At 42.5% G+C, this 17468-nt stretch overlaps 1 protein-coding gene across 3 annotated transcripts in view; it reads right to left on the reverse strand.

Moving 5' to 3' along the window:
* Positions 1–17468, reverse strand: part of elf1 (E74-like ETS transcription factor 1) — a 263211-nt gene that overhangs the window by 162925 nt on the left and 82818 nt on the right. The gene's annotated exons all lie outside the window — the stretch shown is intronic.

A 17468-nucleotide genomic window follows, 5' to 3' on the forward strand; every position in this document is an offset into this window, starting at 1 on the left:
TATAATTCTACCAAGCTGGGATGCTAATGGGTATTCACAGCTTGCAAATGAATGTTAAGAGGTTCCTGACCATCCAGATTGGAAAAGCTGACCCACCTGAAAGATTCCAATGGTTCCAAAAACTCTATCCTGTCACCAGGAAACTGAACTGTTGCTTTCCATCCATTTGAACTCCCTTGACTGCCCTTCAGAGAGCTTTGAATGAGGCCCTGAAAATTCTGGCTGTAATTTTTTCTTTAAAAAGCTGCTGCTACGAGTATTCGACCCGGTGAAAGAACATTTCTCATCTTCTGATTTGTCAATCTGTGTAAGAGAGAATTCAGAGATAACAAGGTGTAGAGGTGGATGAACACAGCAGGCCAAGCAGCATCAGAGGAGCAGGAAAGCTGACGTTTCGGGTCTAGACCCCTCTTCTAGGCCCGAAACATCAGCCTTCCTGCTCCTCTGATGCTGCTTGGCCTGCTGTGTTCATCCAGCTCTACACCTTGTTATCTCTGAATTCTCCAGCATCTGCAGTTCCTACTATCTCTAAGAGAGAATTCACTTAAGTTTTGACAAAGCTACAGGGATGTGCAGCGCCAAAGGATGTTGCATTCTCTTCAAGCCACAGCAGCACATCCATAACCATCAGGCATGTAACCCTGGATTATTTCCTCCAGAGTGTCAATTTTGGCTCAGTGGCATCACACTGTTCCCCATGTCAGAGGTCGTGGCTTCAAGTCCCGCTCCAAAATTTGACACTTGCACACTGTACAATTGCACTGCTGGGCTTATCATTTTTCAAACAAGGCATGATACTACCTGAGACAACAAGGTGCAGGGCTAGATGAACACAGCAGGCCAAACAGCATCATAGGAGCAGATGACGCTGCTTGGCCTGCTGTGTTCATCCAGCCCTGCACCTTGTTGTCTCGGATTCTCCAGCATCTGCAGTTCCTACTATCTATGATATTACCTGTCCGTGTGTACCTCCCAGCTGGAACTACTCAATGAGGCTAAGAAGTGTTCTTGTAGCATTTTACCTCGTTGCTGTTTATGGGGTATTGCTTTCATTTGTGAACCCTTGTAGTGCACAAATTAGCACTGGCCTTTCTGTACGACAGTCCCACACTTCAAAAAGTAGTTCGCTGGTGTTAAAGCAATTTAAGTTGGCAGCTGTGGCTCAGTTGGTCACTCCTGAACACAAAAGTCTAACCAGATACTCAGGTACAGCAAAGGAATTCTGCACTGTTTCAGATGAGATGCTGAAATAAGAGAGACTCTGGCTGATCTCTCATGTGGGTGTAAATGTTCCCATGGCAATTGAAGAAGAGCAGGCGCAATCCCTGCTGCACTGATCAATAGTTCCTTTATTATCATTACTTAAAACAAATGATCTCATCATGCACTACACTGCTGTTTGTGGGAACTAATCTGGTGCAAATTAGCTGTTGTGCTTTCTGTAGTACAACAATGACTACATTTCAAAGTACCTTATTGACTGCAAAGTGTTTTGAGATGTCCGTGATCTTAAAAGCACTATATCTTTGAAAGATCTTGTGATCATAAAAGATACTTTATTTTTTTTAAATGCAACTGCCTTTATTTGCATACTGAACAACATCATAACAGAAAAAAAGTTATTGAATCTCAGCAGACATGAGTATTACATCTTTCTTTTGAATACAATAATCACATATTCTCTAACTTGCCATTCAAACTTCAGTTCTCTTCTCCAAAAAAGATAGTTTGGATGCCTAAAGTACAGTTTCCATAAGTACCAAGAACTCTCTGGGATCTCTCCCAAATGGCTACATTCATGTGTTAACCCTCTAGCTAGATTTGACAGGAAAACCGTTTCCAACTTCTGGGAGTTTCATTAATAGCCTTGTGGAAGGCAATATGTTTCAAACTGACTGTACTGCACCCAGGCTAATTTCCTGTGTGAATGACCAAATGTTTCTGTGGCAGATGGAGAACGTGAAGAGAAACCAGTTCAGAAGGGTGCATGATAAATAGAATTCTAGGCCAAGAGCATACAACTGTAAATGCAACATCAATTTCTGATATTTATCTATCATGTTATAATCACAATAATATGGTGATTAACTAGTCATTGTGCTGACTTCCTACAAATAAGTAACAGACTGAAAATCAGGAAATATTGCAAAGGCAATGTTCTGAAGACACTAAAACACATTTTCCTCTTTAGGACTCAAGTATAAAACACAGCCTGTCTAGAGTGTAAAGATAACAAACAGTAGGAGTCTTCCCGCTTCACCCCTTTATTCAAACACCTGACCTTTCATTCGCTAAGGGACGATATTTCAGCAGATATTCCTCCTTGCATCTACTCAGATGATGCCATGTTGATCAAAATCACCAAAGAGCAGTACATGGTCCATTCAGACTTGGTTGGGCTTGGTTTCACAGACAATTCTCCACTCTATGGCCCAGGGCCACTCTTCAATGTGCATGTGCACAGATGCCTGTCTCAAAGGGGGCATCACAGCCAACTTCACTCTTACCCTCCCCTACACATATTCAAAAATAAGGTGCCAATAGCAATCAGGAGCAGAAATGCATTCTGATAACTTTCACCTCTTTAGCTCTTATCCCTCAACCACATCACACACACACAAAAAAATTAACTGATCAGCACATTATTGTTTCTGGAATCTTACTGTGTCCAAATTGGTTACCAAATTATACTTTACCAAAGGAATTCTGTCTTCAACATTATTTCACTGCTACGAAGCACCTTGAGATCCTGTGAGGTCATGACAGGTGCTACATATATGCTGACCTTTATCATCAAGAGTGGAGCTGCAACCGATGTCTTAGCTGACAGCGGTTAACTCAGTACAGATCTAGGATTTTCTCACTTCAATTGCTAAAGACTTGATTGGGTCATGTCTTTCTCATTTACTTATTGAGGGATGTGAATTTTAAATATGTTTAAAGAAACTGTTCATTATAAAATTATATGAACTGCTGTTTGAATACAATCTTTTGCCCAGTTGTTCTATCAAAACCCACTTAGCAGATTTAGAAAACAAATCATTGGGTACACATCACCTTCAAAAGGAAATAGAGGTGAATGCGTGTTCTGATCAGATAATTTTGACAAAAGTCGCTCCCAACCAGCCGTGTGATGCAAGGCCTTTGCTTAAGTGGATCTGGATGTACCTGAACATGCAGCAACACAGAGGGAAGGCAACCCAGGATGAGGGAGTCCAGCGAAGGTTCACCAGACTGATTCCCAGGATGGCAGGACTGACATATGAAGAAAGACAGAATTGACTGAGCTTGTACTCACTGGAATTTAGATGAATGAGAGGGAATCTCACAGAAAAGTATAAAATCCTACTGGGACTGGACAGGCTAAATGTGGGAAGAATGTTCCCAATGTTGGAGAAGTCCAGAACTAGGGGTCACAGTCTAAGAATAAGGGGCAAGCCGTTCAGGACTGAGATGAGGATGAATTTCTTCACCCAAAGTTGTGAACCTATTGAATTTTCTACCACTGAAAGCTGTTGGGGCCAGTTTGTTAGCGTATTCAAGAGGCAGCCCTTGTGTCTAAAGGGATCAAGAGGATATGGAGAGAAAGCGGGAGTGTGATACTGAAATTGCATGATCAGCCATGATCATATTTAATGGTGGTGCAGGGTCGAAGGGCCAAATGGCCTACTCCTGCTCCTATTTTCTATATTTCTATGAAAGAACAGGGTCACCTACTGCTGGCTACAGATTAACATATAAAGTAAAAAGAGTAGAATTTAAAGGAGATAAATTGAGAGGTAAAAGTGGTTTGCCATTAAAGTGATGGATGCATACATGGCCACAAATGTGATTACATGTTGGAATGTTAAGTACAGATAGACCGAAGCATTATGTGGACTACAGTTTCTCTTCAAATCAAGGGAGAATTATTGATGTGACAATTGGAGTAGGGACAGTTTCCACAGCAGACCAATGAGTCCCAAAAGAGTCGATGATCAAATAACATGTAGCTGGTCTGAAAGGAAGTAGTGTTAATTGACTGAATAATCTTTTCTAACTAAATGACTAACGCAATGTTTATAAGCTGACGCTAAACTTTGTCATGATGTATCCGAAAGGAGAATGCAATCATGTCATCATATCATTCATGCCACTGCATAAAATTCCTTGCATTCCAGTGTGATCTTTCATTCACTTGCGAACACCATATTTCAGCTTATAACAAAATGAGCATTAAAACCATAAGTGGTATTGATACGAATGATAGCCACTTATTAATAGGAGATAATATTTTTCAAAATTCATTGCAGCAGATAAAAACAAATTCAAAAGCTGAACACACGAAACCACAAAAAATTGTCGAGGCGATGGTCCAGTGGTTTTATCCCTGGACTGTTAATCCAGAGACCCAGATAGCATTCTGGGGACATGGTTCAAATCCCGCCATGGCAGATTGTGGAATTTGAATTCAATAAAGGATGTGGAATGTTGAACATGAATCTATTGTCGATTGTCGGAAAAACCCATCTGGTTCACTAATGTCCTTTAGGGAAGGAAACGGTCATCCTTACCTGGTCTGGCCTACATGTGACTCCAGACCCACAGCAATGTGATTAACTCTGAACTGCCCTCAGGCAATTAGGGATGGGCAATAAATGCTACCTAGCCAGCGGCATCCTCATTCCATTAATAAATTTTTAAAAAACTCAGCATGTCAAGTGGCTTTTTTCTGTGGGGAGGGAAAGAAAGAAAGAGAATAGAGAAAGAGAAAATGTTTCATGGTTTATGAAGCTTCATCAGAACCTTTGATAGCAAGACATCTTTGACTGGTTAACACACTAACTTAGCAGCTTACATTATCGTGCTCACATGCCTCAAGAAAAAGCTGCTGGACAATATTCAAGATAACAAGGTGTAGAGCCGGATGAACACAGCAGGCCAAGCAGCATCAGAGGAGCAGGAAGGCTGATGTTTCAGGCCTAGACCCTTTTCAATCCCTCTGAATGGGTTAACTCTATGTTTGAAGATACCATTCTATGGGGACCAGCACTGCACCAAAAGACCATCATTTACATGATGTAGGAGGCCATGTTGGCAACTTCATCAACCATGAAGGGTGTGTGTGATCATACGAAAAACACACATTTCCAGGTTTTTAAATGTCCATGCATATGATACTGGCTGTCACTTGAAGTTTTGGTCACTACCACAGGCCTACATTCAGCTTTAGGTATACGCAATACAATGAATGAAATGAATGGCCTTTATATTCACCTGAATGGACAAGCCATTTTTGACACAGAACTACGTGCCAATTGTTTTGTCAGTTTAAGTCAAAAGGATTTTGCAGCTGGGTGATAAATTGATTTGTATGTGACACGGCCTCAGCACACAACACTTCAAAAGAAAAACAGAAATTGCTGGAGAAACTCAGCAGGTCTTGCAGCATCTAAAGCAGAGTTAATGTTTAAGTCCAATTACCCGTTAACAGAACGTTCTAAAGAGGGTCATTGGACCCAAAAAAGGTTAACTCTGCTTTCTCTCCACAGATGCTGCCAGACCTGCTGAGTTTCACCAGCAATGCCTGTTTTAGTTTCAGATTTCCAGCACCTGCAGTTCTTTGTTTTATTTACCACTTCAAAAGATTGTTACTGGGATTGTAGATAGAGTCATAGAGTCACAGAGATGTACAGCATGGAAACAGACCCTTCGGTCCAACTCGTCCATGCCGACCAGAGATCCTATATAAATCTAGTCCCATTTGCCAGCATCTGGCCCACCTCCACCTAAACCCTTCCTAATCATATACCCATCAAAATGCCTTTTAAATGTTGTAATCGTACAGCTTCCTCTGGCAGCTCATTCCATAAACACACCACCCTCTGTGTGAAAAAGTTGAGCATTAGGCCTCTTTTATATCTTTCCCCTGTCACCTTAAACCTATGCCCTCTAGTTTGGAACTCCTCCACCCTGGGGAAAAGACCTTGCCTATTTACCCTATCCATGCCCCTCATGAGATTATAAACCTCTATAAGATCACCCTTTAGCCTCTGGCATTCCATGGAAAATAGCCCAGCCTATTCAGACTCTCCCTATAGCTCAAACCCTCCAACCCTGGCAATATTCTTGTAAACCTTTTCTGAACCCTTTCTAGTTTCACAACATTCTTCCTATAGCAAGGTGACCAGATGCGCATGCAATACACCAAAAGTAGCTGAACCATGACTTTCATCTTCTAAATTTTCATGCAAGTTCTAATCAATAGAACGCAAACAAACAGAGGGGATTCCAGCTGAACCTTTGTAGATCACAGACACAAAGGTGAGTGCTGCCATTCCTGCTCCATTGACAGAGTCCAACTCAAGACAGCTGGAGATTAAAACTGGGGCCGTCCTAGTTTCGTTGAACTAAATTACATTTACCATCTGAGCCACAATAAATGAGCCAGGAATGAAAAACACTGACTTTTTTCTTCATCCAATGAATATTCCACATGCTCTTTTATGTGTTCTCAAATAATTCCTGACCTCACTGGAGAAACTTTGCTGACAATCTGGTGCAAATGTGAAAAATAGAATCACACACATGAGGAGTAGAGTGGAATAGAGTGGTATCCTAAACAGGTTAAATCCCTTCATGACCTTAGCTATTCCAATCTCTGGAACCTTCTACAGCCAACCCTCTGAGCACTCAGTGACCATGCCCCATTTTCTTTGTCCCAGTGTTGGCAGCCATTGCTGTCAAGGCCTCAGGCTCTAAATTTCCTTCCTTTAAACTATCCACCTTGCTTTCCTTCTTTTGAGGAACTTCCTTATAGAATTACCTCTTTGGCAAAGATTTAGGTCACTTGCCCTTTTTTTTGTGATAGTCAATCTTCAGAAGGTTTTACCATATCAAAGGCACAATATCAATGCAAAGATGTCCTGCGCTGTTAAATGTTTTGAAAAGAAGAAACTAGATTTGGTTTTGGAAAGTGCATTTCATTCATATGAACAAGGAATAGCATTGTCCCATTCAGCTCCTTCAGCCTGCTTCATCATTGAATAAGATCATGCCCAATCAGATTGGAACCTCAAATTCACATTCCCACCTAATCCGATAACCATTCACCCCTGTTGCTTTATAATAATCTATGTCTTCTGTGTTCTAAGACACTGCTTCAACCACCTTTTCAGCAAGAGAAACTAGTTGTGAAACTAAAAAGGGTTCAGAAAAGATTTACAAGAACGTTGCCAGGGTTGGAGGGTTTGAGCTAAAGGGAGAGGCTCAATTGGCTAGGGCTATTTTCTATATCTGGAGGGAAAAAAATCATCTCTCTGTTTTCAACGGATGACTCTGTTAAACAATGACCTGTAGATCTAGATTCTCCAACAATCCACATCCAACCTGTCATGACCGCTCAAGATTTTATATGTTTCCATAATATTGATTCTTACTCTTCTACACTCCAGCAGATAAAAACTTAGTCTCTCCAACATTTCCACATCAGACAACCTACCAATTCCAAGTATTAGTCTGGTAAACCTACTCCCAGATTGTTCCAATGCATTTACATCCTTCCTTAAAAATGATGATCAATAATGTACAGAGCACTCAGATGTTGTCTTACGAGTATTCTATATTACTTAAGAATATTTCTTTTTGTTTTGGTTAAAAATCCAAAGGGTCTCAGACGACGCATCAGCGGACGTGCACCCAGTTTCACCATGCCTGTTAGGACATTAAGAGGTTACAAGTAGGGGAAGTAGCAAAGAACCTTGAGTAAGCTTACAGTTGAGAACTAACTTCAACAGTAAATTCACATATTTCAAAGTGCCCCCATAAAGCAAATTGGAAATAAAAAACAGATGGTCTATTTGTGGTGGCAATGAGATCTAGCACAGATCCAAACAACCTTCTGTTTCGGGTCGGGATCCTTAATCCGACTTGCCTGCTCCTCTGATGCTGCCAGACCTCTAGCATCTGCAGGCCTTGCTATATCTAAACAGTCTTCTTCCAGGATATTACTGCCACTCTGCTTAAACTGTAGATGTATGAACAGGAGTGCGGGCGGAGCACTCTTTGTTCTCAGGTCAGAGGCAGACCCACTGTGCTTGGGCTGAGGACTCAAAATTTCTGACCCTGGCGCCAAAGTTTAAAAGTGATTCAAACAAAGTGGGAGGCTACGACTGAAAGCAGCTGCTGTGCAGGAACCTGTCCTATAAATTTTAATCTGTGAAGATGAATTGCCACATAGTGGGTGTTGAAATACACAAAAGTATCTTAAAGAAAAATTACAGAAGTTCTCAATAGAGCCACTCATAAATGAAATAGGGCAGGGATCAGAGTGATGAGAAACTGTTCATCCACTTAATCCTCTAGATAAGCAGTTGAATCATGCACATTTACGGCTTTGACTTGAACCCCACCTCAGATTTTACAGTGACCTTTTAAAAGGCAGCACACAAGGCCTGAAAAATATGTTATCTTGATTTAAACTGATTTTCACTTCAGGCGATACATTCCTCAATACATGATTGGACTTCATCTCCTGCTTCATGCAAATTTGTTCCAGTTGACAAAGTCTGAAACCATGGCAAAACAATCCATAGTAGCGCCTTTCTCTTTTAAGGCAACAAGCTAGGGTGAAAACTAGCTTGCACCCCAAAGCTTGGCAAGGTACCATACAACGGTATCATAAGTTTCTGTGAGATGGGCAAGGTTGCTAGGCCCAACCTTTCAACAAAGTAATGGTGTGTGGCGTGGGCCAGAGGAAGAGGCAATAACATTTGCACTCACTGAGGTTGTTATTCTTTACATATTTAAACTAGATCTGGAATAGTATCACAGAAAGAAGCAGGGCGAGAGCTGGAATTAACCATCCTGTACAAGGGCTGCTAGCTCCCACCAATGGGCTTCTACCAAACTATTGTACAACCCATTTTAAGTAAATCATTGATACTTGAGACAGACATGTTAAGCAGTATTCCAGAAAGGAATCTGAGCCTCTCACTGGGGTGGAACAATCTTAGGCCAGAATTCATGAGATTCCTGTACGGAAGTCCAAACTGGAATGCACTTAAGTAGAAAACATGGTTGACTTAAGAGTTCTTCTGCCAATGTTCTGTCTTTCTCCAGGAAGGAAACACAAAGAGAAAAGCCAATGCTCCAATGCAGTATTGAGGGATAGCTGCACTGCCACAGATACCATTTTTCAGGCGTGACATTAAACCAAGCCTGTTTCCATTCTCAGGTCGATGTAAAAAACTCACGGTATTATTACAAGATTGAGGGAACTATCCCCGATATCCTGGACAGAATCTACCTCTCAAATCAACATCATCTAAACAGATTACCTGCTTATCGTCACATTAATATTTAGCTTCAATTTTGGATTTTCTTTTCATAAGAATGCAGGAGAATGGGTTGAATTTCTCCTCCAACGTTCTAACATAACATTTTCTTACGCCATCCCTCGACCACAAAGCAACTCATTTCCTGACAGGGGAAACAGCCAGGTCGTGTCAGCTGCGTAGTTGTTATAGAAATTCTGCAGATAAAGTACATGAGGGAGGAAGAATATGCAAGAACTTTCCATGATAACACTGACAAACCCCACACCAGTTTGCAAGAGCTACAGTCTGAGAATCAGTTAAACTGTGGAACAAAAGTCCAGCTTCAATTTCCTCTGCTCTGGAAGCTGCCCAGTTTAAACCTGGAGCAGCAGTTACAGTACAGCAGTTTTCCTCAGTCACACATTTAAGGATTGAGATTCTGTCAAGTCTCTGGGAGATCACTACCACAGACTATCAATCAGCAGTTGAGGAGACATGGGCCAGTCCTTTGTTTTAATACACCTAGGTTCTCAATAATCTACCTTTGATTAGCAAAAATGAGCAGAAGGCAGCGAATTATGCAGCAACATGTGTCGCTGAGCAAGACTTTCCACAGTGGATCACCACTACTGTGCATAGGCCAGCTCAAGCATAGTCCTATTGTGGACGCATGCCAAAAAGGCACCAATGAGGCTCGGGGCACAGCCTTCACTATATTTCCTCCCACTGCAATTACATGAATGCTGGGCACTACCAGCTTTCAATGTCCAATGGCCATCATGGCTGACCCAGTTGGAAATGAGGCTTGTGGAAATGGTTATAGGGTCAGGTTCTATACAGGGAAAAAAATACAAGGAGCTTCTAGGTCATTTAAAAACTGTACACTAATGGCAGAGTTAAGGTGTAAGTGTCACGTAGTCTGCAAGCAGGAATACAGAGTCTACTCTGGAGATTGCAGCTGCACATTTCCACCTTTCCAAACTGGCATGACTTCTCAGTGGAGGGAGCTCACTTCTCATATGAGGAGGGTCACAGGGCTCAGAGGAGAAGAAAAATGCAGCAGCTGCTAGCAGAATATGCAGCCATCCGAAGATGCATGGAAGGTCTAGGTTGGAGACCTAACATAAAACCAGAGAAGCACAGCCACTTACAACAGACAGGAGGCCATTCGGCCCATTGAGTCTGTCATGGCTCTCAATGGAGCAACTCAGTCATTCCCACACCCCCACCATGCCCCTGTTCAATCCTCATAGTCCTGCAAGTTTATTTCCTTCATATCCCCAATCCTTTTGGGTTTCCTGATCGCCTCTGCTTCCACCACCTTCATGGGCAGTGACTCAGAGTTCCAGCTTCAGTACCACTTACTCTGTGAACAAGTTCATTAGCACAAACTGTGTGATTTGTTTTTTTCCAAAATCTGAAGTAAAAAATTAGCAACCATAAATGAGATTTGTTCATTTCTCATAGTACTTAACATACTTTGTTTTGGAGAACAATACGAAAATAGGATCTACTATAACAAGAATCCCACACCATTCACCCATTGATGGCTGCAAGGTCGCAGGTACAATTCCAGCTTGTACTGAGTTTGATGATTACGCAGGGTTACATTTCAGAGACAAAGATTTGTTGTATTTGGGTCTGAAAGGGTTAAAACTTTGAGTGTAGTAACACCACCCACTGTGATAATGACACAGGGACTTGGTAACAGCAAAGTGGGGCTAATTGGATACAGCCTGGAACTACAGAGATCCCATAGGAGTAGCCATATTCATGTAATCTGTAAGTAGTTGCAGTAATGCAATAAACTTCATATTGCTAACTCAAAAAGACTCTTCTACTTAGACCAAATAGGTAGGTACATAAGATTACCTTGGGCTTAAAGAAATGCTCTCCTCAACAACAGAATTAATGAATTTTTGTCCCCAAGGAGTACTGGAGGAAGAGAAAAAGGGGTCTACCAACAAGGTAGAGATAACAAGATGTACAGCCGGATGAACACAGCAGGCCAAGCAGCATCAGAGGAGCAGGAAGGCTGACGTTTCGGGTCTAGACCCTTCTTCAGAAAAGGTAGCTGCTACCAACAAGGTAGCTGTGTCCCTTAGCATTAGTCAGTAATTCCTGTTAGAAGGTGCTAACAGAGAGCTGTAGGTGAAGACAGGGATGTGCAACAGCACTAAGTATATCCCAGCACTGATAATCCAGACTCTTTAACGAAGGACGACTGCATGGAAGGTAATGAGAGTTGCTAGCACTCTCAGAAACATCCCAGTTGGCATCTCCAGGAAAAGGAAGAAAAAGAGAAAGGAGGGTGAAAGAAATAAAAGGACAGGGGGAAAAAATATTCGTTTTGAGATTCTCATTGTCTTCATTCAAGTTTCAGGAGGCTTGGACTGTGAGCCAGGTCCCTTATCCTCCTAACACCACCATGAACCTTCGATTTTAACCTCAGGATAAGATCCAAATCTATCTGTGTTCCATGCGCATCACACCGCCAACCTGGACTGACCGTTCCCCTCCTCCGTATCTGACTGATACCTCCCCACATTCCTCAAACTGTCCCCATTAATGACACCTCCCTTGCTCCTCATAACTGCTTCCCCACCGACTGTCAACTTCCATTCCTACTTTCACTGCCTCGCTGTCACCCCCACCTGCCAACAGTCAGCTCCCATTCCCCGAAATCTCTCATTCATTCTTGCATGAAATGCTCTTAAGTAATATTATCTTTCTCTCAGTCCTCCAGGAGTGCCGACCTTTTCGAAGTGTTTCCCACAGATATTTGGCAGAATGAACACAGCTGATTATGGAATCCTGTTTTTGAACAAGGCTGAAGCCCTGGCCAGGAAAATACCGTCCCACTTCCTTCACATCTCCAGAGACAAAGAACACACGATCCACACAATCTTGAGGGAGAAACCAACTGATTCAACAGGATTCCCTGGATTTTAACAAAAGCCCACTGCGGAACCACTGTCCCAATTAGATTGGACTGGAGTGAACTTCAAAACAATATTTTACCTCAGTAACAAGCAACAGAAGACAAAGCATTGGTGACTGCATACACTAAGCAGCTGGTAAAGATGCCGAGGGATTAAGGGCATTATTAAATTACGAAAATATGAACATATTGAATTATCTTTCGGTTCATTTACATATAGTCACAGGACTCTGAAAAACTTTGTCAGTTCAACCTCCTCTCAACCCATTCCCAAATAGTACCGCGAGACACTTCCTTCAGACTCAAAGGTCGCAGAGTGATCCAATTGATCTAATTAACGAGATGATTGAAAGCCAAGAGCAAGCAGTTACAGATTCAGAGCTAGACCATTCAGAAATGATTTCAGAAAGTACTTCTTCACACAAAGAATGGTGGAAATCCGGAATTCTGTCCCAAATAGCTGAGATAACAAGGTGTAGAGCTGGATGAACACAGCAGACCAAGCAGCATCAGAGGAGCAGGAAGGCTGATGTTTCCGGCCTAGACCCTTCTTCAGAAAAAAATCTCCAGCATCTGCAGTTCCTACTATCTCTGTCCTAAATAGCTGTCGAGATTTGGTCAATTGAAACTTCAAAACAGAAATGGATAAACGTTTGACAGACTGGGGTATTAAAAAGGTGTGGAGCTAAAATGGATGAATGGATTTGAGATGCAATTTGTCCATGTTGTATTAAGTGGCAGGAGGAGCACAACAACAATGCCTGTCACTAATGTTACTTTAAAGCATCTGGTACCGGAGGTCTAAGTGGAGGATAATCACTTGCATTTAGATAACACCTTTAAATCATAGAGAAAAATCCCAAAGCACTTAACAAATGCACAGCTGTACACAATTCAACAGCATGTCAAAGGAGGAGGTATGGGCCATCACCTGAATCATTGTAATCCAATGCCAGAAGTGGGGATGGGTATATTCATGATACTGTACATTATCATGGACGGCACAGTGGCTCAGTGGTTAGCACTGCTGCCTCACAGTGCCAGGGACCCAGGTTTGATTCCAAACTCGGGCAACTGTCTGTGTGGAGTTTACACGTTCTCCCCATGTCTGCGTGGGTTTCCTCCATGTACTCTGGCGTCCCCCCACAGTCCAAGGATGTACAGGTTAGGTGGATGAGCCATGGGGAATGCGGGGTTACTGGGATAGGATGGGATACTCTTCGGAGGGTCTTTGTGGACTTGATAGGCCAACTAGCCTTCCACACTGTTAGGATTCTATGATCATGGATGCACACTGTCAACTATCCTTTGACCAGGTGAAGACAGAACTTCAGCTTAAACCACAGAAATGTACAGCATGGACAGAGCCCTATCTGGTTATTGTTAACTCTTCAAAAGTAGACTCTCACTACCCAACAAAACTGCACATTTTTTAAACTTTTGAAGAATGTTTGAAAGGTCATTTGCAACTTACTTCTGAATTTGCTTCCCCCACACTTTAAGGCAGTGCATTCTAGATTAATATAACTTGCTGTGTAAATATCTTGTTTCTAATTTCCTCCACTTGGTTTCTTATCTCAAATCTGGTTCTTCCAATTACTGAGCATCCTACCCAATGGAAACAGTTTCTGCTTATTCGCTATTAAAAGCCCAAATAATTGTGAACGCCACAATTGTATATTTTAACATTTTCTCGTCCAAAAAACTTCCAGTTTTTCCAGTCTCTTCGCATTCCCCAAGAGTTTAGAAACATGTACCTTATATATCTTTCATAAATCAATGATAAATTATTTTGTACAATTTTCTGAAGATGGTTCCAGACCCGAAACGTCAGCTTTCCTGCTCCTCTGATGCTGCTTGGCCTGCTGTGTTCATCCAGCTCTACACCTTATTATCATAAATTATTTTAAAGCTCCTTAACAAACTCTAATTGAGCTGGGTACCATTAATGGAACAAGTTTTACTTTTTAAGCAATTACCTACACTTTCATGAAAGCAGTGGAACATTAATTTGATACTGATGGCAAGAACACGAGACAAAGCGACCACATCAGAGAACTGGACCCTTAAAAGGAGAAGTTAACACAAACTGTTTAATCATCATGACATTGGGTTTTGGAATACCAAACTCTTCCACAATTACTATCCAGCACAGCCTGTTCCTCTTCACAGGCTCAGCACTGGTCCAACAGGCGGGCTTTCAGTTGATAGCGCTGACTCATTCTGAGAAACAAACAGGGCTAACAATTTTATGAAGCCAGCATGATGTGCCCATGGCACTGGTCTGCCTGGGGAGAATGAAAGATGCAGCTTCTGGAGACTACTGCGAGCAACACAGGACAATCAAAAGGCATTAAAATAGTTTCCTTTAAAATGTCAACACTTATTAATCAAGAAAAAATGCTGGAGAAAAATAATGGGATATATAATGAAACAAAAATAAGGCTGGAGAAAATCCAGTTGGATGAAATCACCGGAAATACTTGGGCAAGTTTATGCTGATGACACAATCATTGATGAGCCATTCACTAGTTGCCCTCTGCAATCTTGCTGTTTCACACACTTCCACGTCTCCTGTCCTGGGAATGGTCAGCCGTGCATCATTGCCGTATTTAGGTCATCAGAACTCTCTGAAGGGTCACTGGACCAGAAACGTTGACACTACTTTCTGTCCACAAATGCTGCTAGACCTGCTGAGCTTCTCCAGCAATTTCCCTTTTTGTTTCAAATCTCCAGCTTCACAGTTCTCGGTTTTATTTTTGTGTTGTAACAGATCTCAAAAGGTTGATGAAAACTATCTTTAGTGCTCTTATCATCCCTCTCCTTGCTGCTGCTCAAGATAGCTATTTCCATAACATTCTCTTGATGTCAGTCTCCAAATTAGGTGCTAGCAATTCACCCCACCCCTTTTTATTATATTCACTCGACATGGGCGTCACTGTCTGGCCAGCATTTTATTGCCTGTTCCTAGTTGCCCTTGAGAAGGTGGTGGTGAGCTGCCTTCTTGAACTGCTGCAGTTCACCTGCTGCAGGTTGATCCACAATATCCTTAGGGATGGAACTCCAAAGTTTTGACCCAGCGACAGTGAAGGAACGGCAATATATTTGCAAGTCATCTGCTGCCCTCGTACTTCTAGATGGAAGTGGTCGTGGGTTTGGAAGGCACTGCCTGACGACCTTTGGTGAATTTCTGCGGTACATCTTGTAGATAGTAGACACTGCTGCTACTGAGCATCGATAGCGGAGTAAGTGGGTGCTTGTGGATGTAGTGCCAATCAAGCGGGCTGCTTTGTCCTGGAAGGTGTCAAGCTTCTTGAGTGTTGTTGGGGCTGCACTCATCCAGGCAAGTGAGGAGTATTTCATCACACTTCTGACTTGTGCCTTGTAGATGGTGGACAGGCTTTGAGGAGTCAGGAGGTGTGTTACTCGCCGCAGTATTCCCAGCTTCTGGCCTGCTCTTGCAGCCACTGTGTCTATGTGGTAAGTCCAGTTGAGTTTCTGGTCAATGATACCCCCAGGATGTTGATACTAGGGGATTCAGTATTGGTAATCCATTGAGGTCAAGGGGTGGTGGTTAGATAGTTTCTTATTCGAGATCGTCATTACCTGGCATTTGTGTGGCACAAATGTTAGTTGCCACTTGTCAGCCCTAGCCTGGAAATTGTTCAGAACTTGTTGCATTTTGGCTTGGATTGCTTCAGTATCTGAGGAGTCATGAATGGTGCTGACCATTGCGCAATCATCAGCGAACATCCCCACTAATGTAATTTTGTTGGAGGGATGGTCATTGATGAATGCAGCTGAAGATATTTGGGCCTAAGACACTCATCTGAGGATCTCCTGGAGTCATGGAGTTGAGATAACTGACCTTCAATCACCACAACTATCTTCGTCTGTGCCGGGTATAACTCCAACCAGTGGAGAGTTAGGCCCCCAATACCCATTGATTCCAGTTTTGCTAGGGATCCTTGATACCACACTTGGTCGAATGCAGCCTTGATGTCGAGGGCTGTCACTCTCACCTCACCTCTGGAATTCAGCTCTCTTATCCATGTTTGAGCCAAGAATGTAATGAGGTTGGGAGCTGAGTGGCGGAACCCAAACTGGGCGTTATTGCTGAGCAGGTGCTGCTTGATAGCACTGTTGCTGACATCTTCCATCACTTTACCGTGATCAAGAGTAGACTGATGGGGCGGTATTTGTTCTGCTTTTTGTACACAGGACATACCTAGGTAACTTTCCACATTGCCAGGTAGATGACAGTTTTGTAGCTGTATTCGAACAGCTTGGCTAGGGAAGCAGCAAGTTCTGGAGCACAAATCTTCTATCGTCAGAATGTTGTCAGGGCCCACAACCTTTGCAGTATCTAGTGTCTGGAACCATTTCTTGATATCATGTGGAGTGAATTGAATTGGCTGAAGACCAGGGGACCACAGAGGAGGCCGAGATGGATCATCTACTTGGCACTTGTGGCTGAAGATTGTCGCGAATTCTTCAGCCTTATCTTTTGCACCAACGTGCTGGGTTCTTATGTCACTGAAGATGGAGATGTTTGTGGAGCCCCCTCCTCCAGTAAGTTGTTTAATATCCACCACTATTCACAACTGGACGTGCTGGACTGCAGAGCTTAGATCTGATCCGTTGGTAGTGAGATCACTTACTCTGTCTATTACTTGCTGCTCATGCTGTTTAGCATGCAAGTAGTCATGTTTGGTAGCTTCACCAGATTGACACCTCATCTTCAGGTGTGCCTGGTGCTGCTCCTGGCAGACCCTCTGCACTCTCCATTGAACCAGGGTTGAATCCCTGGTTTGATGGTAATGATTTAACAGGGAATATGAAGGGCCATGAGTTTGCAGATTGTAGAATACAGTTCTGCTGCTGTTGACGATCCATAGCTCTTCATGGATGCCCAGTCTTGAGTTGCTAGATTTGTTTGAAGTCTGTCACATTTAGCACAGCGATAGTGCCACACAACACGATGGAGGGTATTCTCAATGTGAAGGTGGGATTTCATCTTCATAAGGGTGGCGCGCTGGTCACTCTCTGCATAGGACACGCTATCCCCAACAAACCAAAGCAGCACATCCAAAGTCAGAAGGTCAACCTATCAGACTGTAGGTCTGGAGCCATTATCCATGAGACTGCATGTTTGAACATACAGGCCCTGAACATATATTGTTCAATCACAATGTAATTAAATAAATGTTTGTTCATATTCTTTGTGTTTT

This window comes from Rhincodon typus, chromosome 14 (genome assembly GCF_021869965.1).
Source record: "Rhincodon typus isolate 14 chromosome 14, sRhiTyp1.1, whole genome shotgun sequence".
Lineage (NCBI taxonomy): Eukaryota > Metazoa > Chordata > Chondrichthyes > Orectolobiformes > Rhincodontidae > Rhincodon > Rhincodon typus.